This window comes from Rutidosis leptorrhynchoides, chromosome 2, assembly GCF_046630445.1.
Source record: "Rutidosis leptorrhynchoides isolate AG116_Rl617_1_P2 chromosome 2, CSIRO_AGI_Rlap_v1, whole genome shotgun sequence".
Lineage (NCBI taxonomy): Eukaryota > Viridiplantae > Streptophyta > Magnoliopsida > Asterales > Asteraceae > Rutidosis > Rutidosis leptorrhynchoides.
The window spans coordinates 501,867,749-501,887,216 of record NC_092334.1 but is presented as its reverse complement, the minus strand read 5'-3'; positions in this window follow the sequence as shown (position 1 = coordinate 501,887,216).

The window sequence follows — 19,468 nt, the reverse complement described above, 5'->3', positions numbered from 1 at the left end:
AATAATAATAACAATAATAATGATAATAATGCTTTTATTACAAGAATACTAATATAAATAACAAGAATAATGATCAATAATTATTATAATAATATTATTATTAATAATAAATGATATTTTTATAATAATACCTATAATGATAATGAATAAATAATAGTAATCATAATTTTATTACAAATTATAATATTGATATTGATATTAATAATAATAACAATCATACTAGTAATAATAATATAACAATTTAAATGTATTAGGTTGCATTATATATTGCAAATAATAATATAACTAATAATGATATTAATACTAATAATAATAATAAAAGTAATAATATTATTTTGTATAAAGTTTTACATTTTTAGTTATAACAATTAAGTCGTATTATATTTCAAGTTTTAAAATTATGTGTTCGTGAATCGTCGGAATTCGTTCGAAGTTATATGAAATCATGTAGAGGTTTTGTTTAAATTTTATCGAAAATTTTCCGGGTTGTCACAGTATCCCCCTGTTAATAGAAATTTCGTCCCGAAATTTAGTTGTTGCCATCAATCGGCGTTGTTAGTACATAGACGAGAATACTTACGTTTTGTTTGGTCTTCACGTTCCCATGTATGTTCGGGGCCTTGCGTGTTTTCCAACGGATAGAATATTGTTTTGTTTCAAGCGTTTAGGTCATACGAACCATAATTTCTACAGGTTCTTCTACGAAGTGCATTTTATCATTAATGCAGAGATCATTCAAAATGATGATATTATGCAAGTCATTTCAGTAAATTGGATACATGAAATGTGTTATGAATAATATTGAGCTTATTTAAAACCTTGAGCGTTTTATGCTGCAATATTAGGGCAGACAAAACAGAGAGGAGTTCATGCAAATCATAGTCATGAAATTTGATAGAGATCGTCATTCTTTACAACAAGAATGATGAATTAGAGTTTTATCGACATTAAATAATATGGATAAAGTAATTCGATTATAGAAAGAGTATAAACGAAGCTATCGTAAAAGAGTGAATGAAAGAATTAAATGTTCGCCTTAACTTTTGACGTAGTCACGATTGATTTCTGGGATTCAAGGAATTAAAGGAAATCTTCGTAGTCTATAGAATTTAATTCTCCGGTAATTAAGGAAATTAGGATTTTCTTTAATTAAATGCGGTGAATTGCCTCGATTGCTGTGTCTGGAATTTTGCTATAAATTAGCTTCTTCCGTTTCATTATCTTCACCACTTCTATACTTTCTTTCTCAATTTATACTTCCAAAAGTTTTGTTAATATGCTCAATCCAGTTCTTGTTCTTGACCTTATATTGGTTATCGCCACAATCTTCCTTCTTTTCCAACTCCCACCAGAGGAGTTTGTTTACTTCTACTATGCTCTAGGATTTATTGTGTTTTTAGTTCTCCCGTGTCTTTATATTGCTATACGCATTGATATACACGGTTTGTAATTTCAGTGTTGTTATCGGGCTTTATATTTTCCCTTATATGTCTAAGCTTCATGCTTTTGTAAAGCAAGTAACGGTCCAGAATTCGTAGGTATGAAGTTTCGAATGATCATGATATTCAAAGCAGAAGGAAAGGTAATAGCACGATTTGATTTGTCATATTACCAGAATATCCGGAAAAGACCGAATCATCAAGAAAAAATATTTTCTTGATATGTTTAGAGTTTAAATAGAATGTAAGAGTCGTGTAACATGGCAAATGATGATTATAAAGTCTATGAATCATCATCTTCCATTAAAAATTTAGCATGACTGACTGTAATATAATCACGTTGGCCTGACGTCATTATATTATACTAACTCATGCTTCAATTCCTAACACTACTTTAAATCATTCATAATTTAAACTTGAATTTTACAGAATATAGAAACTAAAACAGTTTCCTTTATGATAAAGATATCGCAAAGAGATAATTAATTGCTGACAAGAATCGTTATAAAGATATCTTCAAAAATATAGAGGATATTTATAACGAAAGATACGGTGATATCTTAGAATTTCTAAGATCCAATGACGAGGAAAATTCTTCTGTTTCCTCTGCATTTAATGCATCTATATTTGAATCATCGGTTATCAATGGTTTCAAGAAATTCTATTTTTAGATGATTAAACGCTGACTGTAATCGTCAACGGATTTAATGGTTGACGAATAGGCGTTGTTGATTTCAAAAGAAATGAATGATAATTTCGGTGGTTTAATGTGATAATTCATCATAGAATATGAATGAATATAATTCTTGAATGTAGTAATCTTTAGGAAGATAACACATGCTAAAGCTTTACTTGAATTCCGATATGTTAATTTCAGAATGTGTAATTGATTTTGTATGAAGATGATTGTGTATCATTGTGAAGGTAGTGCGTATAATTTATGATTTATGAATCGAAATTGAAGAATGTACAGTGTATTAATGTGAGATGTAAATATTTCTCGGGTATTACCTACCCGTTAAAATATTTTCATAATTAACAGTTTGTACAACAGAATTTACAATCTTTATGAAGATATACGTTCATATATGTATTCTTCAGATGTAATCATGGATTTAATGAGTTAATATATATTAAACTCATCTGATTTGCGGTTTGAAACGAGAGTAAATAATCTCCAAAACCTTAGAGATTTCATAATTGTCGTGAAATATTTCGCTAATGAAGTTATGAATCAATACATTCATCGTTACACTTGATTCATTATGAAATGGAGTTTATTGTGTTGAAGCAGTGATTAACAATTGTTAAGTCATTAACGAAGGGTGTACATCATAGCATATTAGTGATATGAATTAACCAAGTAGTACATACTAGTTGAGATTCACACGTAATTGCTTAGTACGACGAGATTTATTATTGTTCCAAATCATATATATATATATATATATATATATATATATAAGGTATACATATATAATTCTTCACGAAGAATGAGTCAATACATCTTAACTCATTATTACTAATATTCCTCGGTATCTATGGGCGTATGATGTTGATGTTTGAGGTACTGAGAGTGATGTTGAGGCGTGGAATGCGAATGTTGTTGTTGATGAAGCTGATGCTATTGGTGGTGATGTTGATGGTACTGATGGTACTGGTGGTGATGCTGGTTATGCTGCTGGTGCTGTGCTGGTGTTCGTAGGTTTCGCACTATATTCTCCAGAGCCACTACTCGAGCGCGAAGCTCGTTGACTTCTTCTACTATTTCGGGATGATTGGCGGTTGGAACAAGGGGGTGAATAAGATCTAGAATCTTTGATATTATATATTCGTGACGGGATACCCTGGAAAGAAGAGAGAAAATGGTGTTTCGGACTGGTTCGCCGGTAAGTGCTTCAGGTTCTTCTCCAAGAGGTGAATTTGATTGGTGGAAGGGATCACCCTCTTCTTGCCTCCATTGATTGAGTCGGCTACGAACCCATCCCCAATTCATCCAGAATAGATGATGGCTGATTGGTTTGTTTGTTCCGGTTACGCTACCGTTGGAGCTCGAGGAGTTTGAGAAATTCATATTATGTGTTTGGAATAGGGTTTGATATAAAATGGGTATTGAATACTGAATGATATATTTGTCTCCTTGAATACGTATTTATAGTAAAATGATTTCCGTGATTCATGGAGGAAATTTAGGAAAAGTGTTAGACAAAGTTTACTGGGATAGATATGATAAGATATGATTTTGTCTGTACATCATCTATGCAATAATTGCAGTATGACGTGTCGAGACTTTAATTATTAAACAAATGCTTTCCAACAAGGATTGATAGATATACTTTTGATTAAAGACTTTCAATTCGTATACTGTCATAACCCAATGACATTTTCTGGTTCGCAAACCGATGCAAAAAGGCATAAGGCATATAGATACGTGAATATTTGGAGTAGCAGTAGGAGCTTGTGGACGAACCATTATCTTCACTACATAAGGGTGTATAGAAGTTTGATAATTCTGATAGGTCATAAGTTTGAAAAAAAAATTAAGTGGGATAAAGATGAATATGATATAAACGAAACACTTTATTTTATTACGAACGAGGCTTTAAACAAGCCTTCTTATTACACGATTCGGGGATAGAAATAGTTTAAGGCCTAGCCTTTGCATAGATAGAAAATAGGAAAATAACTAGGAAATATTAAGATTGAAGTAGTCTTCATATTTCTTTTTCTCGTCCTCAACCTTCTTCATAAACTTTTTAACTTTCTCGTTCTTCTTCTTTTGTTCCTCATAAAGATACTCGAGGTTATCATAAAGATTGGAAACATCATTGTTGATTACATGGTACATGTAGTCCCTCATAGAAAGTTGACTATTCATGTGGTCTTCCTCCATCTTAAATCTAAGGTCGACATCTTCTCTTAAATAGGCAACAGATTGCTTTCCCCAGCAGGTATTGCGTTCTTCATCGTCCTTCACTTTCATTACCTTCTCCTTCACTTTTTCTGTGTTATACTTTACAAGTTTTTCTAGCCTTTCGGTTTGGGTTTCGAAGGATTCTATGATGATTTCTTTCAAGATTTTGTTTTCTTTCTCTAGGTTATTTAGACGCGCCTCTATCTGAGCGATGTTTTCACGAGATGGTGAGCTAGCCCTTTTTGATGGACCGACTTCATCAGCAGTAGCGGTTTCGGTTTACTTTCTCTTTAGAGATTAGTTTTTAGACGATTCCTCAATAGGCTCTTTTTCGGGCTCGTAGCCTGAGTAGTCACCATTGTAGTTAGGAAGGCTTTGAATAGCTTCCCATTCAGAAGTACTCGTTGGCTTATATACCGGTGAATGATTAGATCCAGAGTCAGCAGAATCAACAGGTGTCGCATTTGAATGTGGTGGCATAATTGAAGAGTAGACAGAGTTCTCGAATTGGCTCGGTATTCTAAGAAATATTAAAGAATTTAATAAGCATAGTTTCTAAGGCATAGTGTAGCATTTAACAGTTAAATGCAACAATTAAAGGCACTATGGTCAAGGAAAGTTGTAGTCCTACATTGCTAAGGTACCTAATTGTATAAGGCACACATAAAATGCAATCCTGGTTCTCTACAACAACCTGCTCTGATACCAATCTTTGACACCCCCAAATAGGGCCTGGGTATTTGTGTCTAATTATATCAAATCACAGTTGTATAAACGAGAACAACTCTACATGAGACGTTTTGTTGAGTTTTGCAGCGGAAGATAAATATGTCTTTAATTGATATGATATGTAATGAAGACTCCAAGCATAGCAAGCAATCATCATCAAAGCAGTAGATATACAGCGGAAGCAATATTTAAGTACCTGAGAATAAACATGCTTAAAAAGTCAACACGAGGTTGAGTGAGTTCATAGGTTTGTCATAAATAATGATTTCAGTAATAGTATTAGACCACAAGATTTAGTTTGTAAAGTTAATCTCCCACAGGATCAAAAGTTATGCCAGTGCGTGATATTTAGACTAAACGTTGTTTGCCCCGTGACAAGTTATTATGTCCTTGTCGTTTAATTTCATTATCAAGTAATACAAAGACTTAGTCAAATGTATCGGGGACGTTACTCCGGATAGGCCTATCCTCAATAATTAAGAATGCCGCAGCAATTAAAAATATCACTGTAGGGACTTAGTTGGACATAGCCGGGTATAGCATAGTTTTAACAGTTGGTACTGATATTTAGACTAGACTTTCAAGTTTACCCCGTACAAGTTATCATTTATACTTGTCGGTTGGGGACTTACTGGTCATAGCCCAACATATCACAGTTTAATAGTTGGTACTGATATTTAGACTAGACTTTCAAGTTTGCCCCGTACAAGTTATCATTTATACTTGTCAGTTGGGGACTTGCTGGTCATAGCCCAACATATCACAGTTTAATAGTTGATACGTGTAAAACAGTTATAAAAGTTGCGCATGTATTCTCAGCCCAAAAATATATAAAAAGGGAGCAGATGAACTCACAATATGATACGATAGTTTGTAGGATATGCGTATGATAGTACTGAACAAGTTTAGAGTTGTCCTCGGATTCACGAACCTATATCAGTTTTATATATTAAAACATATAAATGGGAATCAAATAAACTTGTATATAATTATTAGTGATATAATATATATATATATATATATATATATATATATATATATATATATATATATATATATATATATATATATATATATATATATATATATATATATATATGGATAAGCTTAAAAGGAGTACAAACAGGATAAGAAAAATAAATTTTTTTTTTTGAATTTTTTTTTACATTCATAAATCTGCATTAAAATGCACCTCTAATCAATTTTTTCATAAAAAAAAAGTTCAAAATCTTTCAAAAATCGATGATGAATGGTAAAATTAACCATTCATCGGGTTAATTTATCATTCATCTTGTTTACGATTAGTGATAAAATTAATCAATGCTAAAAAAGCAGATGAATGGTTAAATTAACCATTCATCTGTTTTTTTATCATTCATCATAAACAGATGAATGGTTAAATTAACCATTCATCTGCTTTTTTTTAACATTGATTAATTTTATCATTCATCGCGAACAAAAATGAATGATAAATTAACCAGATGAATGGTTAATTTTACCATTCATCATCAATTTTTACCATTCATCATCGATGTTTACCATTCATCATCGATTTTCGAACGATTTTGTTCAAAAACTTTTTAAAATTTTTTCGTTTTCTTCTATTTGCATATTAAAGGATCGTTTTTTTTTTTTTTTTAAATTTGAAATTTTACTTATCCAGTTTGTGCCCCATTTAGTGCTTATCCATGAATTGGTCCACTATATATATATATATATATATATATATATATATATATATATATATATATATATATATATATATATATATATATATATATATATTAAATATATGTTAATTCATTTTCATCATTAGTTCATTAATATAGTAAGTCTTTCCTTAATATATTTATATGTATAATATTATGTAAATATAATATTAAAATATAATAATAGGTAATATTATGGTATTTGTAAGAAATAATAGTTGTTATCATAATAATAATATTAACAGTAGTAGTAATAATATTAATAATGATGATAATGATAAACATATAGTTATTATAATTCTAGTATTGATAATGATAATAATGATAATAATTATGATAATAATAGTTTTGAAAATCATGTTATTAATAATAATACTAATACTAGTAATAACAATAATGATAATAATAATAATTTTAATCATATTGATATTACTAATAATAACTTTAATGATATTAATGATAATGCTTTTAATGATGTTAATAGTAATATTAATAATAATAATAATAATGATAATAATAATAATAATAATAATAATAATAATAATAATAATAATAATAATAATAATAAAGCTTTTTCCAAAAAAATTACCTTAACAAAGCTTTTTCCAAAAATAAGAAACTACCTTAACAAAGCTTTTTCCAAAAAAATTACCCACGTCCGGGCTTGAACCCGAGACCTCACGCTAGCTCGACACCTACACTAACCATCACGCTGCTGCTACTTTTCTGATATTTATTACAACTTAATTATATTTAAGTAGTATTAATTACGTATTCTTCTTCTTCTTCCTTTGATCGACCAGGGAACAAAATCACTCAGTTAACTAAACGGTTGTAAGACTTTCAAACAAATACAAATCGAGTGTTTATGTTAAACTTCAAAAAAAAAAAAAAAAATTTAAATTAAAATGCTGCTTCTGTTTCTGCAGTTCGAGAAAAAAAATAATTTATTGATTTCTAATTTGAGATTATTTTTAGACCAAACTTTATACACGAAATACCTTGTAAATAAATCCTAGAAACTACTGGAATTGTCAATTTAACCGAAAACATTAACACGATTACAAATTTTGCGATGAACACAATTTTTAACTTTTTGACAAACAACTTTGACTCAAAAATTCGTGGTCGATAGGAATAATTGGAAAGTGAGATTTTGCAGATAGTTTAAGTATACGATTCCTAACAAGACTGCATTTACAAATTTTGAAAAACGATTCGAATTCGTGGTTTTGAATAATTGAACAATAAACAGAGAAAAATGAGCTTTTTATTTATTTTTATTTTTCTGTTTTATTTTCAATTACTGCTACTATATGTAGTATTTATATTGTTTTAGGATTTGTAAATGACTTATTTTAATCAACAATACCTAATCTAATTGCTACCAGTAATGGAGGTGGACTAGATTTCAGCAGGGTTTCAAGCAGTTAAATAATAAAAACAAATGTGGGTAGCAGATGACAAACAGACACGATCAGGAAAAAAAAATATAGATCGTGATTAACCAGAAAAAAATTAGGTATTTGTCTGCCTTAATCAATTTTACATATCTGTATTATTGTATTAGATATAATATTAGTTATATTAATAATAATAATAATAATAATAATAATAATAATAATAATAATAATAATAATAATAACAATAATAATGATAATAATGCTTTTATTACAAGAATACTAATATAAATAACAAGAATAATGATCAATAATTATTATAATAATAAATGATATTTTTATAATAATACCTATAATGATAATGAATAAATAATAGTAATCATAATTTTATTACAAATTATAATATTGATATTGATATTAATAATAATAACAATCATACTAGTAATAATAATATAACAATTTAAATGTATTAGGTTGCATTATATATTGCAAATAATAATATAACTAATACTGATATTAATACTAATAATAATAATAAAAGTAATAATATTATTTTGTATAAAGTTTTACATTTTTAGTTATAACAATTAAGTCGTATTATATTTCAAGTTTTAAAATTATTTTTTCGTGAATCGTCGAAATTCGTTCGAAGTTAAATGAAATCATGTAGAGGTTTTGTTTAAATTTTATCGGAAATTTTCCGGGTTGTCACAGGTACTTTGGATGGGGTTTGTTAGGCTCAATAGATATATCTTTAGGATTCGCGTTAATTAGGGTGTCTGTTCCCTAATTCTTAGATTACCAGACTAAAAAAGGACATATTCGATTTCGATAATTCAACCATAGAATGTAGTTTCACGTACTTGTGTCTATTTCGTAAAACATTTATAAAAGCAGCGCATGTATTCTCAGTCCCAAAAATAAATATTGCAAAAGCATTTAAAAAGGAAGCAAATGAAACTCACGCATATAAATATTGTCAAACAGTTAATAAAGCATTTGCATGTATTCTCAGCCTAAAAATGTAATGAGTAAAAAAGGGAGCAAATGAAACTCACCTAATGTATTTTGTAGTAAAAATACATATTACGACATTGAATAATGCAGGGTTGGCCTCGGATTCACGAACCTATATTATTTGTATATTTATTAATACACATAATTGTAAGTTAATAAATTTATATATATATTAATTTATTAGTTATATTATTTTTATATTAATAATATATTTATGTTTCACATATTCCTTTTATATATAATAATATTTTGTTATGTTATATATGTATTAAATATATCTTTATATATCTATATATATCATTTGTTTATTAAGATATTTATTATAGTAATACCCGATTAATATTTGTAATGATAAATATGATAATGATAATACTTAATATTAGTAATAATGAAAATAATTCTATTAGTAATAAAAGTAATGATATTAATAATATATAAAAATATATTAATTTTATTGTTAGTGTTAGTTATGTTAATGATTTTAGAAATTACATAGTATTAATAATCAGTATATTGTACATAATAATACTTATAATGATAATAATAATAATAATAATATAATAATAATAATAATAATAATGATTATGATACTTATAATGATAATTATAATACTGATAATAATTATAATACTAGTAATGATACTAATAATAATATTATAACTTATAAATTGATACAAGTATTAGTTTTTAATGAATAAATAATAAATTTTATGATTTTTATAGAAATTATAATAATATTCATAATATTCATAATCATAATAATAATAATGATAATAATACTAATAATACTACTAATACTTAATAATAATATCAATCAATAATAACAATAATACCAATAACAATAATAATCTATAATAATAATAATAATAATAATAATAATAATAATAATAATAATAATAATAATAATAATAATAATAATAATAATAATAATAATAATAATAATAATAATAATAATAATAATAATAATAATAATAATAATAATAATAATAGAGAACATGAGACTACCTTAAATAGAATGAGTTCAAAAAAAATACGAAACTGTCCATGCCAGGACTCGAACCCGTGACCTCCCGTAAACCCAACACATGCCTTAACCAATCCCTCTGCATTGTATTTCTGTTATATTATACATTTAAATTTTATTTAACATGTTTCTGTTTTAACTCTTTCTTCCTCATCTGATAAAGCTTAATCGACCAAGAACTGAATCCAAATCCTAACAACAATTAATGTTTTGTTTTAAAATACTAAACTGTAATAAATTTAGTTTCATTTGTTTATGTTTATTGAAAAGAAGAAAGAAAAAAAAATGAATAAATGAAAAAAAATATACCTGCTGTTAAAACCCGTTATGAACTCCAAATCAAATTCAAGTTTAGAGGTTGTTTTAGGTCACGATCATAAAATGAAAAATGTTTCAAAACCCTCATGGAACCTATAGGAACTATCAATTTAATCTAAATTCAAACAGAAAACTCGAATTTGGCTGAAGAACAATCGTTGACTTTATGATTTTAAAACTTTGACTCTTAAATTAGAGTTTGATACTAGAAATTGAACGTTGAATCTTTCCAGATAGTTTGATGTGAAGCGAGGTGTATATAAAATAGTTATTATTTTACTAGGAAAACACTATAAATACGATACAATTTTACACAAGATATTTATTTATTTATAGAATGGATATACTTAAACCTTGCTACAACACTTATAGGCAGTGTACCTAATCGTACAGTAGTGTAGTTTTTAGTAAGTCCGGTTCGTTCCACAGGGAAATCTTTAAACAAAGCTCAACGCTATATTAGTTTACTTTTATAAAAATACAAATATATATATAAGTAATATTATTATTATAAAGGGGGGTTTTTACCGTTTAATGACCGGTTTGTCGATTTTAAGACTTTAGTCGCAGTTAAAACCTAATGTAAAATATAAAATAAATACAAGACTTAAATTAAAGCGTAAAGTAAATAACGATAATGAAATTGCGAATAATAAAAGTGCGATAAAATAAACTTGCGATAATTAAAAAGTACGATAATTAAAAGTGCGATAAAATAAAATAAATAAAAGTGCGATAATTAGAAGTGCAATTAAATATAAAATAAAGGAAATTAAATATGATATAAAAGAATTATGCTTATTTAAACTTCCGTAATCATGATGTTTGACGTGTTGATTTTAGTTTTATGCCCATGGGTTAATTGTCCTTTGTCCTGGATTATTCAATATGTCCGTCTGGTTTTTGTCCATAACAGTCCATCAGTCATAAATATAAATTGCAAGTGTCCTTGTCAAATTATTATTATACCCGAAGTTAAATATTCCAACTAATTGGGGATTCGAATTGTAACAAGGTTTTAATACTTTGTTTAATGAATACACCAGGTTATCGATGTAGCGACCCGACCAAAACCGTTATTGACGGCGTCGTTAACTTAGGTCCCGTTGCGTGGTCGTAGTCCCTATATGAGACTCGTTTGACCAAAATTATGTCGCATTCATTTGAAAGGTACAAGACTTGCAAGTTTAGTTTACAAAACCGTTCGACAACAAGTCTAAGTTTACAAAAGTAGTAAAGTACAATGAAATATCTTGCGACATAATTAGTTTAAAATCACAGTTGCTATAAATAGCGTAAGTATGTAAACAATATGTTTGAATCCAAAGGTGCTATCACTAGCGTATGCATGTATGTATGCTTGACTCCAAGCAAGAAATCAGGGTGTATGCATGTATGCTTGACCCCAAGCAAGTATGAATGTACGCGGAAGCATGTATCAAATAGCCATGTATGAACCTGAGAAACATATAGAAAACTGTCAACGAAAAACGTTGGTGAAATCATAGGTGTATTAGTAAATGTTATATTTTGAACCACAAGATTTAGTATTTCCATAAATTGATCATCCAAAAGTTGCATTCCAAAAGTTGGTTCGCGAGCACCCAATTATCAAGACTTAACGTTTCCTTCCATAGAACCCCATCACAATAGTGTTAGAACATACACTGTTTCCCGAAAATATATTTCATCCGTAGACGGTAGCGAACCGTCCGTAATGAGGGTTTGTCAAACCCGTATGGCCACACAATATAAGTTCTCGCTTACACCCTGCAAGTGTAACTAATGATAATCGAATTGAGGATTTTTGTTCTAACTCGCTGTGGAATGTTTGTTTTCCTTGTACTTGTGTTCAAAGTATAAAAGCAAGTAGTACAAAATGTAACAAAGTATATGTTTCTCAGCCCACAATTTAAAAGTATAAAAAGTTGTTGAAAAGGTGGGACTATGATCTCACCTCGAGTGCACGAGTATAAAAGTACTTCAACAAGTAAACGTGTGCATGAAAGTTGCTTAGCCTTGACCTAAACAAGTAAGTTGTGTCAATTAACCGGTTACGACACAAGGTCGGGTGAAATGTGTTCAATTAGTCCTATGGCTCGTTACGACTCGATTAAGTATAGCATGTGAATCACGTTGTCAAGTTTCATACAAGAAACAAGTATAAAAGCATGTTAGAATGATTGTATAAAAGTTTGGTTAAGTTTGACTAAAAGTCAAACTTGGTCAAAGTCAACGAAAAAGTCAACACGTTCGGGTTCGGTCCCGAACTATTTTTCTGAGGTTTTTATTCATATATAAGCATATTAGAACAAGTTTCATGGGAATCGGAGGTCGATAGCTAGTCAAACATTTCGCGTGAAATGCGCCAAAGTGAGCAGAATCTGGCCAGGCGATTCTGCGCGCCGCGCGGGGATGTGGCGCGCCGCGCCACTACCTGGCCAGAGAATTCTGGTCAGTTTTCAAAGTATGCACGAACCAAAACACAAACATTCACATTTTATGATCCGCAAACAATTAGAACATGTATTTTATATCATCGGAAAGCTATTTCGACAAGGAATACAACTAACCACATATCATTAATCAAAAACATCATTTACAATAACCGAAGACTCGTCAATTGATCAAGAAAGGTTTATTTTCAAAGTTTCAAGTTCGTAAAACGTATTTTATGATTCGGGAATCCAATTTACACATACGATATGCCGTTTTGAAGGTAATGAAGCATACATTACAACTAAACACTTACTAATAACATTTCATGGCATTCGAAACATCAAAAGCTCGTTTTAAGTCTATCAAACCCTAACCAAAATCCGCAAAAATCAATATTCATGTTTTTGAAGTTTCCTTAATCAACCTACGCATCAAAACGAAGCTAGTGATACTAGTAACACAATTAAAACATGCATTTTAACAATCTAACAACATTAACTCATCCAAAATCAAGGATTAAGCTAACCCATTTCAAATGTTCAAACTAGTTACTCAAAACAACGAATCGAACAAACAAAACATATATTCATGTTATACACGAGCCATAGACACTAACTAACACAATTTCAAGTATATAAAACGAATTTAGAGAAATTTAGTGTTTTAGAAATGTTACCCAAAATGGATGAAATTGGTACCAAATCGAAGAGGATGATGAGAGGATCACGAATATGTAATTTGTTTTGAAGTTTGCTTCCCGATCCGAATTTAGATGATGAATCTATGAAGTTGGGGTTTGTGTGTGTTCTTGCTAGAGAGAAAGAGAGAGAGAGGGAGATGATGGAAATGGTGGAAAAATGGGTTGACTAGTTGACCTAGTCAACTAGTTTGCCCATTTGGCAACTCCGGTCCCTCGAGTTTCAAAGCGGGTGCGGAATTTAACCGATCGAATATTTTTAAAACGCTCGAGTAAACGGGTGATGTCAAAATTAAATAGCGGGAATATAATGAACGTTACTCACGGAAACTATTAATTTAAATACGAAAGATTATGTTTAAAAAAGAAAAAGACGGTGTTAAAATTAAATTTAACGGAAAAACGCGGGATGTTACATTATCCACACCTCAAAAGAAATTTCGTCCCGAAATTTAGTTGGAAGTAGTAGTTGTTGAATCTTACTCGAGATCTTGCGTTGCCAATTCTACGAGTGAGGGAGAAGTACGTCCTAGGGTATTTCAACGAATTTTGACGGTCGGGATTATATGTTGTTTTAAGGTTTGGTTCCATGATTTATGGTTTCAACCGGTCCTCCTAGGAAGTGAGGTTTATCGTCGATAGTGAGTTCATCAAAGGAGATAACAAGTTCTCGTTTCGCAAAACACGTCTTTGAGTTGATACATCGAATGTAGGATAAACGGAGACCCAAAATGAGTCGGAAAAGTCTAAACGGCTAGCGACGGGTCCAAAACACCCCAAGAATTTAAAGGATCAAAATATCGCGGATTTAGCTTCCTACGTTTTCCCGAAACGGATTGCACCTTCCCAAGGTGCGACTCTTAACGTGACGCGGTTTCCCATGGAATTCGAAATGTTTACGTCTAACATCGGCGTAGCTCTTGGTGATTACGAGTCGCGTAGGGTTTTGCCTGAATATGAATAAATTTTCTCGGTTGCTCATGAATAACCTCGGCCCCGGTGAATTGATCATCGTTTACTTGGTTCGACAAAGGAGAATGACGTTTCCGGTCACATGTGGTTTCAAAAGGTGTGACGTTAAAACTCGAATGAAAATCATTGTAGTATGAGGATTCGGTTAAGGAAAATACTTTTCTCAAGTAAATTTGAAGTTGGTAATACAAATTCGTATTATGGTTTTCAAGACTTAAATCGTATGTTTGTTCGGTCCGTCGGGTTGTGGATGGTACGCGGTACTCATGTCTAAACGTGGTCCCGAGGCTTTTTGTAAAATACTCCAAAATCTAGAAGTGAAACGAGGATCTCGATCCGAAACGGGGTACATTTCCCTAAGGCATATTGAACAAGTTTGCTAGGAATTGAAAACGTTAGCTAGTACAAGTTTCTCAAGAAAATTCGCGTCGCGGAAGATTTATCGGTTTTCAAAAACGTTCGTCGGAACTATTCACCCTCGAGGTGAATACTAGTATAACGTGGAGAGTCTCCCTCCATTGAGAATTTAAAATGAAAGATTTCCTGAACCAGAATTACGAGTGTGGTGAGAGAGAAGTTCCGCCCCGATGTGAGCATAACGAGTAAATTGTAGTTAGTCAACAAGACTGCGCGAGGACGAGCTAGTATACCCGTGTGACATACGGTTGAAGTCGAATGGAATCGGTAATTCATTCGGAAGCATAAATATAATTTGACAATAATTGAAGGTGTGTCCCCGGTATGGTTGTTATAAATATTCTCGGAGTTTTCGGATGTCCAAACCTGAAAAGATGAAGTCATGTACATGGCACATGGTGGTGTTTAGGTTGATCGAGTCTAACCACCATCACGTGTCACTAGAACTTTGGTATGTCTTACCGTAATATAACCACGTTGATCGAGTGTCGTTATATTACGCTAACTCATACCTCCATTCCCACATCACTCTATAGATTCAAGTTCGTGTCATCGCGAAAATCTAAAATGAACAAAATGTAACGACGTCTCAAACGTGACTCGTATTAAATCGAAATAGTTTCTACAACTCTAAAGAAGCGTTTCCCCGCGGGAAGAGTATAAATGATTGTTAACGTCAAATCGGTTCGATTCAAACAATAATGTATTTAGGTATGAAAAGAGTAACGAGTCATGATAACAAGTAGTACGCAACCGTAGCGATAAATAGTGATGACGATACTCATCTAGAGTAGTGATGGTAGTAACACTAAAAAGTAGATAGTAAGAAACACCAGTGGGAAACCGATAGTAAGTTGAAACGGTGGCAAATAACAATCCGGGAGACAGAGTTCCCGAACAAGTGTGACTAATGAAGTCGTCGTCATCCATACGTGTACGAATCATGAATTTACGTGTGTTACCAAAAATTGGCGGAATACGAGTTCGTATGATGAAGGTTGGGTACCATTAAAAAAAGTTTGCCTAAGAATGATTCAAGTATAATGCACAAGTAGTCAAGTAAGTGCTATCTATAGCAATGTATGTCAGAATGCAAATGCTAACTATCCGGTTGTAGTCTAGACTCACTAATGCGTCCTAACGACTCTGTTAGACACACTAATGCACGTCCTAGTTCCCTACAACCAACGCTCTGATACCATCTGTAGCGACCCGACTAAAACCGTTATTGACGGCGTCGTTAACTTAGGTCCCGTTGCGTGGTCGTAGTCCCTATATGAGACTCGTTTGACCAAAATTATGTCGCATTCATTTGAAAGGTACAAGACTTGCAAGTTTAGTTTACAAAACCGTTCGACAACAAGTCTAAGTTTACAAAAGTAGTAAAGTACAATGAAATATCTTGCGACATAATTAGTTTAAAATCACAGTTGCTATAAATAGCGTAAGTATGTAAACAATATGTTTGAATCCAAAGGTGCTATCACTAGTGTATGCATGTATGTATGCTTGACTCCAAGCAAGAAATCAGGGTGTATGCATGTATGCTTGACCCCAAGCAAGTATGAATGTACGCGGAAGCATGTATCAAATAGCCATGTATGAACCTGAGAAACATATAGAAAACTGTCAACGAAAAACGTTGGTGAAATCATAGGTGTATTAGTAAATGTTATATTTTGAACCACAAGATTTAGTATTTCCATAAATTGATCATCCAAAAGTTGCATTCCAAAAGTTGGTTCGCGAGCACCCAATTATCAAGACTTAACGTTTCCTTCCATAGAACCCCATCACAATAGTGTTAGAACATACACTGTTTCCCGAAAATATATTTCATCCGTAGACGGTAGCGAACCGTCCGTAATGAGGGTTTGTCAAACCCGTATGGCCACACAATATAAGTTCTCGCTTACACCCTGCAAGTGTAACTAATGATAATCGAATTGAGGATTTTTGTTCTAACTCGCTGTGGAATGTTTGTTTTCCTTGTACTTGTGTTCAAAGTATAAAAGCAAGTAGTACAAAATGTAACAAAGTATATGTTTCTCAGCCCACAATTTAAAAGTATAAAAAGTTGTTGAAAAGGTGGGACTATGATCTCACCTCGAGTGCACGAGTATAAAAGTACTTCAACAAGTAAACGTGTGCATGAAAGTTGCTTAGCCATGACCTAAACAAGTAAGTTGTGTCAATTAACCGGTTACGACACAAGGTCGGGTGAAATGTGTTCAATTAGTCCTATGGCTCGTTACGACTCGATTAAGTATAGCATGTGAATCACGTTGTCAAGTTTCATACAAGAAACAAGTATAAAAGCATGTTAGAATGATTGTATAAAAGTTTGGTTAAGTTTGACTAAAAGTCAAACTTGGTCAAAGTCAATGAAAAAGTCAACACGTTCGGGTTCGGTCCCGAACTATTTTTCTGAGGTTTTTATTCATATATAAGCATATTAGAACAAGTTTCATGTGAATCGGAGGTCGATAGCTAGTCAAACATTTCGCGTGAAATGCGCCAAAGTGAGCAGAATCTGGCCAGGCGATTCTGCGCGCCGCGCGGGGATGTGGCGCGCCGCGCCACTACCTGGCCAGAGAATTCTGGTCAGTTTTCAAAGTATGCACGAACCAAAACACAAACATTCACATTTTATGATCCGCAAACAATTAGAACATGTATTTTATATCATCGGAAAGCTATTTCGACAAGGAATACAACTAACCACATATCATTAATCAAAAACATCATTTACAATAACCGAAGACTCGTCAATTGATCAAGAAAGGTTTATTTTCAAAGTTTCAAGTTCGTAAAACGTATTTTATGATTCGGGAATCCAATTTACACATACGATATGCCGTTTTGAAGGTAATGAAGCATACATTACAACTAAACACTTACTAATAACATTTCATGGCATTCGAAACATCAAAAGCTCGTTTTAAGTCTATCAAACCCTAACCAAAATCCGCAAAAATCAATATTCATGTTTTTGAAGTTTCCTTAATCAACCTACGCATCAAAACGAAGCTAGTGATACTAGTAACACAATTAAAACATGCATTTTAACAATCTAACAACATTAACTCATCCAAAATCAAGGATTAAGCTAACCCATTTCAAATGTTCAAACTAGTTACTCAAAACAACGAATCGAACAAACAAAACATATATTCATGTTATACACGAGCCATAGACACTAACTAACACAATTTCAAGTATATAAAACGAATTTAGAGAAATTTAGTGTTTTAGAAATGTTACCCAAAATGGATGAAATTGGTACCAAATCGAAGAGGATGATGAGAGGATCACGAATATGTAATTTGTTTTGAAGTTTGCTTCCCGATCCGAATTTAGATGATGAATCTATGAAGTTGGGGTTTGTGTGTGTTCTTGCTAGAGAGAAAGAGAGAGAGAGGGAGATGATGGAAATGGTGGAAAAATGGGTTGACTAGTTGACCTAGTCAACTAGTTTGCCCATTTGGCAACTCCGGTCCCTCGAGTTTCAAAGCGGGTGCGGAATTTAACCGATCGAATATTTTTAAAACGCTCGAGTAAACGGGTGATGTCAAAATTAAATAGCGGGAATATAATGAACGTTACTCACGGAAACTATTAATTTAAATACGAAAGATTATGTTTAAAAAAGAAAAAGACGGTGTTAAAATTAAATTTAACGGAAAAACGCGGGATGTTACAATCGACTGCGTGTAAACCAAGGTTTTACCACTTTGTTAACAATTACACCAATTACCCTTGAATGTAATTTCACCCCTGTTTTAATTATTCTAGTGGCTATTAATCCATTCCCGTGTCCGGTTAAATGAACGATTATTCGTACATATAAATACCCCGCCCATCGTGTCCGATCGAGTGTATATGGTAATTTATAGGGACGCCCAATTGTAAATCTTTATATTAACATTAACAAACTTTCATTTAGTTAAACAAATATAAAGCCCATTAATAGCCCATAGTCTAATTTCCACAAGTGTCGTTCTTTTGTCCAAACCCCAATTATGGTACAAAGCCCAATTACCCAATTTTAGTAATTAGCCCAACATCATGATTACTTCGTTTTAAATAAGCATAATAATAACTTAGCTACGAGACATTAATATAAAAAGGTTGAACATAACTTACAATGATTAAAAATAGCGTAGCGTTACACGGACAGAATTTCGACTTACACCCTTACAACATTCGCTAACATACCCTTATTATTAGAATTATAATTAAAATTAAAATATAAATTATAAATATAAATATATTTACGTATGAAGAGGAAGAAAAAAAAAAGATGTGAAATTTGATCAGAATTCGGTTGGCTTTATAGCCAGACTTGATTTTTGGGGCTCCGCGACTCGCGGCAAAATGCCCTTAAAACTCCG